Consider the following 8,651-nt stretch of genomic DNA (forward strand, 5'->3'; position numbering starts at 1 on the left):
AGTAAATATTACCGTATTATCCACAAAAAAACACTGTAATAAATACTACATAACAGTCCTCAAAAACACTACAGTTTTTTAACTATAGTAAATACTACACTATTTAATTTGCATATACCCTGCCCATTCCCCTCCGTCCATAAGTGAGAAACCTACATGCCAAGTATTGACCATATATTGTGTTCCCTACAGGTTATAGAAAATAGCAGAAGCTCTGAACTATCCATTCAGAACCCAGTCCAAACTACCTACCTACAGGTTTTGGTAAATGTCCTCTTTTAGTATTTCTCCAGTAGGTTTCCTCAAGGAGAAAGCCTCCACCTCTATGTCAGAGATAATAAAGCTAAAACACTTTAGTAAATACAACAGTAATGTTCCCAAAAACACTACAGTAAATACTACAGTCTGCAAAAACACTACAGTAATTACTATAGTATATGCTACAGTTTTACTACAGTATTTATACTATACTAAACTGTAAATACCAGGGTTTGGAACATAAATTACATTCCAACTGTTCAGTTCCAACAGAAACCCTTTTTTTTTTTGTTCTGGTGTTCTGGACAGAAAATAAGGTTCTGATCCCATTCAAACAAATAAGGTAATGGTTCATATAGTAAATTTTTGTTAATTTTTTTACCTGGGAAATCAACAGTGTTTTAGCTCATTAATTTACTCCACCGATTAGCACTGATAGTGCAGCTTGCTATGGAACGGGTTAGAAAGTTGTTGACATGTTTGATTGGTCAGATAGGCCTAAGTGTAGGTGTGAGATGCGACTGAAATGTTTTGCTAAAATTGAATTATAAGCTAAATAAATCAAATCAAATTTTATTGGTCACATACACATGGTTAGCAGATTCCAAGATGGCGTAGCAGTCACACGTCTTTTGTCCTCGTGTTGTCGTGTCCCGTGTATATATCTTTTTATATCTTTTTCTTTGCATATCTTTTTTATATTTTTTCTAAAACTCAACTTTAAAACACTCTCCTGGAACCCGCCTCACCCAATGTGGTCCGGATCAGTTTTTTTCTAAAGTATTATTCACCTCATCCGAAATCCCCCAACAGAAGCTAGCCAGCTCACTAGCTACTAGCTAGTAGTCAGCAGCTAACCTTTAGCTCGGAAAGCTCTCGCCAGTCTGTACAACGCGACTCAAACCAGAGCATACCGGACCTATTTTCTCTCCATATCCCCGGATTCCTACCGCAAGCTCTGGACATTTTCACCTGGATCTTCGCAGCTAGCTAGCTGCTATCCGAGTACTGGCTAACGTCGGTCTCGGAGCAAGCACCAATTAGCCTGAAACTAGCCCATGCTAGGCCCTTTCTCCCGTTTAGCTAAAGAGGCCCATCAGCCACTCCTGGGCTACAATACCCAGACCCCTTCTAGTGCTGGTACGGGGCACGGAACCCCGCCAATCCTTCACGACTGGACTACGACATAATCTGCTCGAGGGGGTACTCAACTGGCCTCTATATCGCGACCACCCCTGAATGCCCGCTAGCCACGGTCCGCTAGCTGCTAGCTATCTAGAGCATATTGGACTGTTAGCTGTATAGATCCATCGGCCAATTTCTTGGGCCATTATACCTATTTTGCCAATTGGACTTGGACCCCTCTGTTACTCGGAACCCTACTAATCCATCATGACTGGTCTACCGAAGTCACTGCATGTGAAGGCCAAAACAGACTTTCCTCCGTCGAGACGTCCCTCTAAGGCCCTTCTGCTAGCTTGCTAGCACCGGTCTGCTAGCTGTCTGAATCGCCGTGTCTCCAGCCAGCCCAACCACTCACTGGACCCCTGATCACCCGGCTACGCATGCCTCTCTCTAATATCAATATGCCTTGCCCATTACTGTCCTCGTTAGTGATTATTGTCTTATTTCACTGTAGAGCCTCTAGCCCTGCTCAATATGCCTTAACCTACCATTTAGTTCCACCTCCCACATATGCGGTGACATCACCTGGTTTAAACGTCTCTAGAGACAATATCTCTCTCATCATTACTCAATGCCTAGGTTTACCTCCAATGTACTCACATCCTACCATACGTCTGTCTGTACATTATGCCTTAAATCTATTCTCTTACGCCCAGAAACCTGCTCCTTTTACTCTCTGCTCTGAACGCACTAAACGACCAGTCCCGATAGCCTTTAGCCATACCCTAATCCTACTCCTCCTCTGTTCCTCTGGTGATGTAGATGTTAATCCAGGCCCTGCAGTGCCTAGCTCCACTCCTACTCCCCAGGTGCTCTCATTTGTTGACTTCTGTAACCGTAAAAGCCTTGGTTTCATGCATGTTAACATTAGAAGCCTCCTCCCTAAGTTTGTTTTATTCACTGCTTTAGCGCACTCTACCAACCCGGATGTCCTAGCCATGTCTGAATCCTGGCTTAGGAAGTCCCCCAAAAACCCTGAAATTTCCATCCCTAACTATAACATTTTCCGACAAAATAGAACTGCCAAAGGGGGCGGTGTTGCAATCTACTGCAGAGATAGCCTGCAGAGTTCTGTCTTACTATCCAGGTCTATACCCAAACAATTCGAACTTCTACTTTTAATAATCCATCTTTCCAGAAACAAGTCTCTCACTGTTGCCACTTGCTATAGACCACCCTCTGCCCCCAGCTGTGCCCTCGATACCATATGTGAATTGATTGCCCCCATCTATCTTCAGAGCTCGTGCTGCTAGGTGACCTAAACTGTGACATGCTTAACACCCCGGCCATCCTACAATCTAAGCTTGATGCCCTCAATCTCACACAAATGATCAATAAACCCACCAGGTACAACCCCAAATCCGTAAACACGGGCACCCTCATAGATATCATGCCCTCCAAATACACCTCTGCTGTTTTCAACCAAGATCTCAGCAATCACTTCCTCATTGCCTGCATCTGTAATGGGTCTGTGGTCAAACGACCACCCCTCATCACTGTCAAACACTCCCTAAAACACTTCAGCGAGCAGTCCTTTCTAAACAACCTGGCCCGAGTATCCTGGAAGGATATTGACCTCATCCCGTCAGTAGAGGATGCCTGCTTATTCTTTAAAAGTGCCTTCCTCATCATCTTAAATAAGCATGCCCCATTCCAATTTTTTTTTAACGAGGAACAGATATAGCCCTTGGTTCTCTCCAGACCTGACTGCCCTTGACCAGCACAAAAACATCCTGTGGCGTTCTGCATTAGCATCGAACAGACCCCAACTTTTCAGGGAAGTTATGAACAAATATACACAGGCAGTTAGGAAAGCTAAGGCTAGCTTTTTCAAGCAGAAATTTGCATCCTGTAGCACAATCTCAAAAAAGTTCTGGGACACAGTAAAGTCCATGGAGAATAAGAGCACCTCCTCCCAGCTGCCCACTGCACTGAGGCTAGGAAACACTGTTACCAACGATAAATCCACTATAATTGAGAATTTCAATAAGCATTTTTCTACGGCGGGCCATGCTTTCGACCTGGCTACCCCTACCCCGGTCAACAGCCCTGCGCTCCCCACAGCAACTCGCCCAAACCTCCCCCACTTCTCCTTCACCCAAATCCAGATAGCTGATGTTCTGAAAGAGCTGCAAAATCTGGACCCCTGCAAATCAGCCGGGCTAGACAATCTGGACCCTCTCTTTCTAAAATTATCTGCCGAAATTGTTGCAACCCCTATTACTAGCCTGTTCAACCTCTCTTTTGTATCGTCTGAGATTCCCATAAATTGGAAAGATGCCATGGTCATCCCCCTCTTCAAAGGGGGAGACACTCTAGACCCAAACTGCTACAGACCTATATCTATTCTACCCTGCCTTTCTAAGGTCTTCGAAAGCCAAATTAACAAACAGATTACCGACCATTTCGAATCCCACTGTACCTTCAGTACCGTACCTTATGCAATCTGGTTTCAGAGCTGGTCATGGGTGCACCTCAGCCACGCTCAAGGTCCTAAACGATATCATAACCGCCATCGATACGAGACATTACTGTGCAGCCGTATTCATCGACCTGGCTAAGGCTTTCGACTCTGTCAATCACAACATTCTTATTGGCAGACTCAACAGCCTTGGTTTCTCAAATGATTGCCTCGCCTGGTTCACCAACTACTTCTCCGATAGAGTTCAGTATGTCAAATCGGAGGGCCTGTTGTCCGGACCTCTGGCAGTCTCTATGGGGGTGCCACAGGGTTCAATTCTCAGGCCGACTCTCTTCTCTTAATACATCAATGATGTCGCTCTTGCAGCTGGTGATTCTTTGATCCACCTCTACGCAGACGACACCATTCACCTCTGGCCCTCTTTGGACACTGTGTTAACTAAGCTCCAGATGAGCTTCAATGCCATACAGCTCTCCTTCCGTGGCCTCCAACTGCTCTTAAATGCAAGTAAAACTAAATGCATGCTCTTCACCCGATTGCTGCCTGCACCTGCCCGCCCGTCCAGCATCACTACACTGGACGGTTCTGACTTAGAATATGTGGACAACTACAAATACCTAAGTGTCTGGTTAGACTGTAAACTCTTTTTCCAGACTCACATTAAACATCTCCAATCCAAAATTAAATCTAGAATCGGCTTCCTATTTCGCAACAAAGCATCCTTCACTCATGCTGCCAAACATACCCTCGTAAAACTGATCATCCTACCGATCCTCGACTTCGGCGATGTCATTTACAAAATAGCCTCCAACACTCTACTCAACAAATATGATGCAGTCTACCACAGTGCCATCAATTTTGTCACCAAAGCCCCATATACTACCCACCACTGCGACCTGTATGCTCTCGTTGGCTGGCCCTCGCTTCATACTCGTCGCCAAACCCACTGGCTCCAGGTCATCTACAAGTCTCTGCTAGGTAAAGCCCCGCCTTATCTCAGCTCACTGGTCACCATAGCAGCACCCACCCGTTGCACGCGCTCCAGCAGGTATATCTCACTGGTCACCCCCAAAGCCAATTCTTCCTTCGGCCGCCTCTCCTTCCAGTTCTCTGCTGCCAATGACTGGAACGAACTGCAAACATCACTAAAGCTGGAGACTCTTACCTCCCTCACTAGCTTTAAGCACCAGCTGTCAGAGCAGCTCACAGATCACTGCACCTGTACATAGCTCATCTGTAAATAGCCCATCCAATCTACCTCATCCCCATACTGTATTTATTTATTTATCTTGCTCCTTTGCACCCCAGTATCTCTACTTGCACATTCATCTTCTGCACATTCTACCATTCCAGTGTTTAATTGCTATATTGTAATTACTTCGCCACCATAGCCTATTTATTGCCTTACCTCTCTTATCCTTCCTCATTTGCACATGCTGTATATAGATTTTTCTATTGTATTATTGATTGTATGTTTGTTTATTCCATGTGTAACTCTGTGTTGTTGTATGTGTCGAACTGCTTTGCTTTATCTTGGCCAGGTCACAGTTGCAAATGAGAACTTGTTCTCAACTAGCCTACCTGGTTAAATAAGATGTTAATGCGAGTATAGCGAAATGCTTGTGCTTCTAGTTCCGACCATGCAGTAATATCTAACAAGTAATCTAACAATTTCACAACAACTACCTTATACACACAAGTGTAAAGGAATGAATAAGAATATGTACATATAAATACATAGATGAGCGATGGCAGAACTGCATAGGCAAGATGCAGTAGATGGTATAGAGTACAGTATATACATATGAGATGAGTAATGTAGGTATGTAATGGTATGTAATGTAATGTATTAAAGTTGCTAGAGATTTGAGTCAGTATGTTGGCAGCAGCCACTTAATGTTAGTGATGGCTGTTTAACAGTCTGATGGCCTTGAGATAGAAGCTGTTTTTCAGTCTCTCGGTCCCAGCTTTGATGCACCTGTACTGACCTCGCCTTCTGGATGATAGCGGGGTGAACAGGCAATGGCTCGGGTGGTTGTTGTCCTTGATGATCTTTTTGGCCTTCCTGTGACATCGGGTGGTGTAGGTGTCTGGGAGGGCAGGTAGTTTGCCCCCGGTGATGCGTTGTGCAGACCTCACTACCCTCTGGAGAGCCTTGCGGTTATGGGCGGAGCAGTTGCCGTACCAGGCGGTGATACAGTCCGACAGGATGCTCTCGATTGTGCATATGTAAAAGTTTGTGAGTGTTTTTGGTAACAAGCCAAATTTCTTCAGCCTCCTAAGGTTGAAGAGGCGCTGTTGCGTGGGTGGACCATTTCAGTTTGTCCGTGATGTGTACGCCGAGGAACTTAAAACTTTCCACTTTCCACATTCTCCACTACTGTCCCTTCGATGTGGATAGGGGGGGTGATCCCTCTGCTGTTTCCTGAAGTCCATGATCATCTCCTTTGTTTTGTTGAAGTTGAGTGTGAGGTTGTTTTCCTGACACCACACTCCGAGGGCCTTCACCTCCTCCCTGTAGGTCGTCTCGTCGTTTTTGGTAATCAAACCTACCACTGTAGTGTTGTCTGAAAACTTGATGATTGAGTTGGAGGCATGCATGGCCACGCAGTCATGGGTGAACAGGGAGTACAGAAGAGGGCTGAGAATGCACCCTTGTTGGGCCCCAGTGTTGAGGATCAGCGGGATGGAGATGTTGTTTCCTACCCTCAACACCTGGGGGCGGCCCGTCAGAAAGTCCAGGACCCAGTTGCACAGGGCGGAGTCGAGACCCAGGGTCTCGAGCTTAATGACGAGTTTGGAGGGTACTATGGTGCTAAATGCTCAGCTGTAGTCGATGAACAGCATTCTTACATTGGTATTCCTCTTGTCCAGATGGGTTAGGGCAGTGTGCAGTTTGATTGTGATTGCGTCATCTGTGGACCTCTGGGGCGGTAAGCAATTTGGAGTGGGTCTAGGGTGTCAGATAGGGTGGAGGTGATATGATCCTTGACTAGTCTCTCAAAGCACTTCATGATGACGGAAGTGAGTGCTGCGGGGTGATAGTCGTTTAGCTCAGTTACCTTAGCTTTCTTGGGAACAGGAACAATTGTGTCTCTCTTGAAACATGTTGGAACAGCAGACTGGGATAGGGATTGATTGAATATGTCCGTAAACACACCAGCCAGCTCGTCTGCGCATGCTCTGAGGACGTGGCTAGGGATGCCGTCTGGGCCGGCAGCCTTGCCAGGGTTAACACGTTTAAATGTTTTACTCACGTTGGCTGCGGTGAAGGAGAGTCTGCAGGTTTTGGTAGCGGGCCGTGTCGGTGGCACTGTATTGTCCTTAAAGCGAGCGAAGAAGTTGTTTAGTTTGTCTGGGAGCAAGACATCGGGGTCCGCGACGGGGCTGGTTTTCTTTTTGTAGTCCGTGATTGACTGTAGACCCTGCCACATTCCTCTCATGTCTGAGCCGTTGAATTGTGACTCTACTTTGTCTCTATACTGGCGCTTAGCTTGTTTGATTGCCTTGCGGAGGGAATAGCTACACTGTTTGTATTCGGTCATGTTTCTGGTCGCCTTGCCCTGATTAAAAGCAGTGGTTCGCGCTTTCAGTTTTGCGCAAATGCGCCCAGCATTCTATATGCTGATAAAATTTAGGGAGCTTTGTTTTCAGATTAGCCTTATTAAAATCCCCAGCTACAATAAATGCAGCCTCAGGATATGTGGTTTCCAGTTTACATAGAGTCCAATGAAGTTCTTTCAGGGCTGTCGAGGTGTCTGCTTGGGGGGGATGTACACGACTGTGATTATAATTGAAAATAATTCTCACTTAGGGAGAATTTTCACTTAGGGGTGTACTCACTTTTGTTGCCAGCGGTTTAGACATTAATGGCTGTGTTGAGTTATTTTGAGGGGACAGCAAATTTACACTGTTATACAAGCTGTACACTCACTACTTTACATTGTAGCAAAGTGTCATTTCTTCAGTGTTGTCACATGAAAAGATATACTCAAATATTTACAACAATGTGAGGGGTGTACTCACTTTTGTGAGATACTGTATATACAGTTGAAGTCGGAAGTTTACATATACTTAGGTATATATATATATATATATATATATATATATATATACTGTATGTTTATTGTCACATACACTGGATAGGTACAGTGAAATGTGTTGTTTTACAGGGTCAGCCATATTAGTATGGCACACCTGGAGCACATTAGGGTTAAGTGAGACGGCTGCATCACTAGCTGATTTCTTGACCGCAGGAAGCCCAAACAGATATAATATTAGACTAAAACATAATCATTTCAAACATCTGTATATGACCACGTGTCTCTCTATTCTGCATGATAATACTTGGGAACAGAATTCTTCAATTAAAATCACTTGTCTGAGACCTGATGACTCCCACAAGCTAACAGCGCTTTATCTCAGCGGGGTAAACACTATCTTCAGTCATACGGGTGACCCAGGCTCGATACCCAGTCGGTCACAAAGAGGGTACAGTGGAGGCAGGTGGGACAGGAGAAAGGGCTTACTGAGTCACACAGAGGTGCTGTCACTCACAGCTAACGACTCACCACTCAGAAATCAGGTAGTGATGCAGCCGTCTCCTCCTCTTCCTCCTCAATGCCAGACCTGCCCAATCACACACAGATTAGCTGGGTTTGTCCTTCCTGTGTCATACTTCTCTCTCTTCCCCCTGGCTATGGTCTGTCTGTCTGTTGCCTTTGTGTCCTACCTCTGTCTCTCTATCAGGTCATCCTATCCCATCCCTCTATCATTCATCATCCCT

At 45.3% G+C, this 8,651-nt stretch overlaps 1 non-coding gene across 1 annotated transcript; it reads left to right on the top strand.

The window, feature by feature from the left end:
• Window positions 1-266: 266 nt before the first annotated feature.
• Window positions 267-319, top strand: LOC123743258 (U7 small nuclear RNA). The gene has a single exon (XR_006770066.1). It is a non-coding gene; the product is annotated as a U7 small nuclear RNA (small nuclear RNA).
• Window positions 320-8,651: the final 8,332 nt, after the last annotated feature.

This window comes from Salmo salar, chromosome 05 (assembly GCF_965601325.2).
Source record: "Salmo salar chromosome 05, fSalSal1, whole genome shotgun sequence".
NCBI classification, from domain to species: Eukaryota; Metazoa; Chordata; class Actinopteri; order Salmoniformes; family Salmonidae; genus Salmo; species Salmo salar.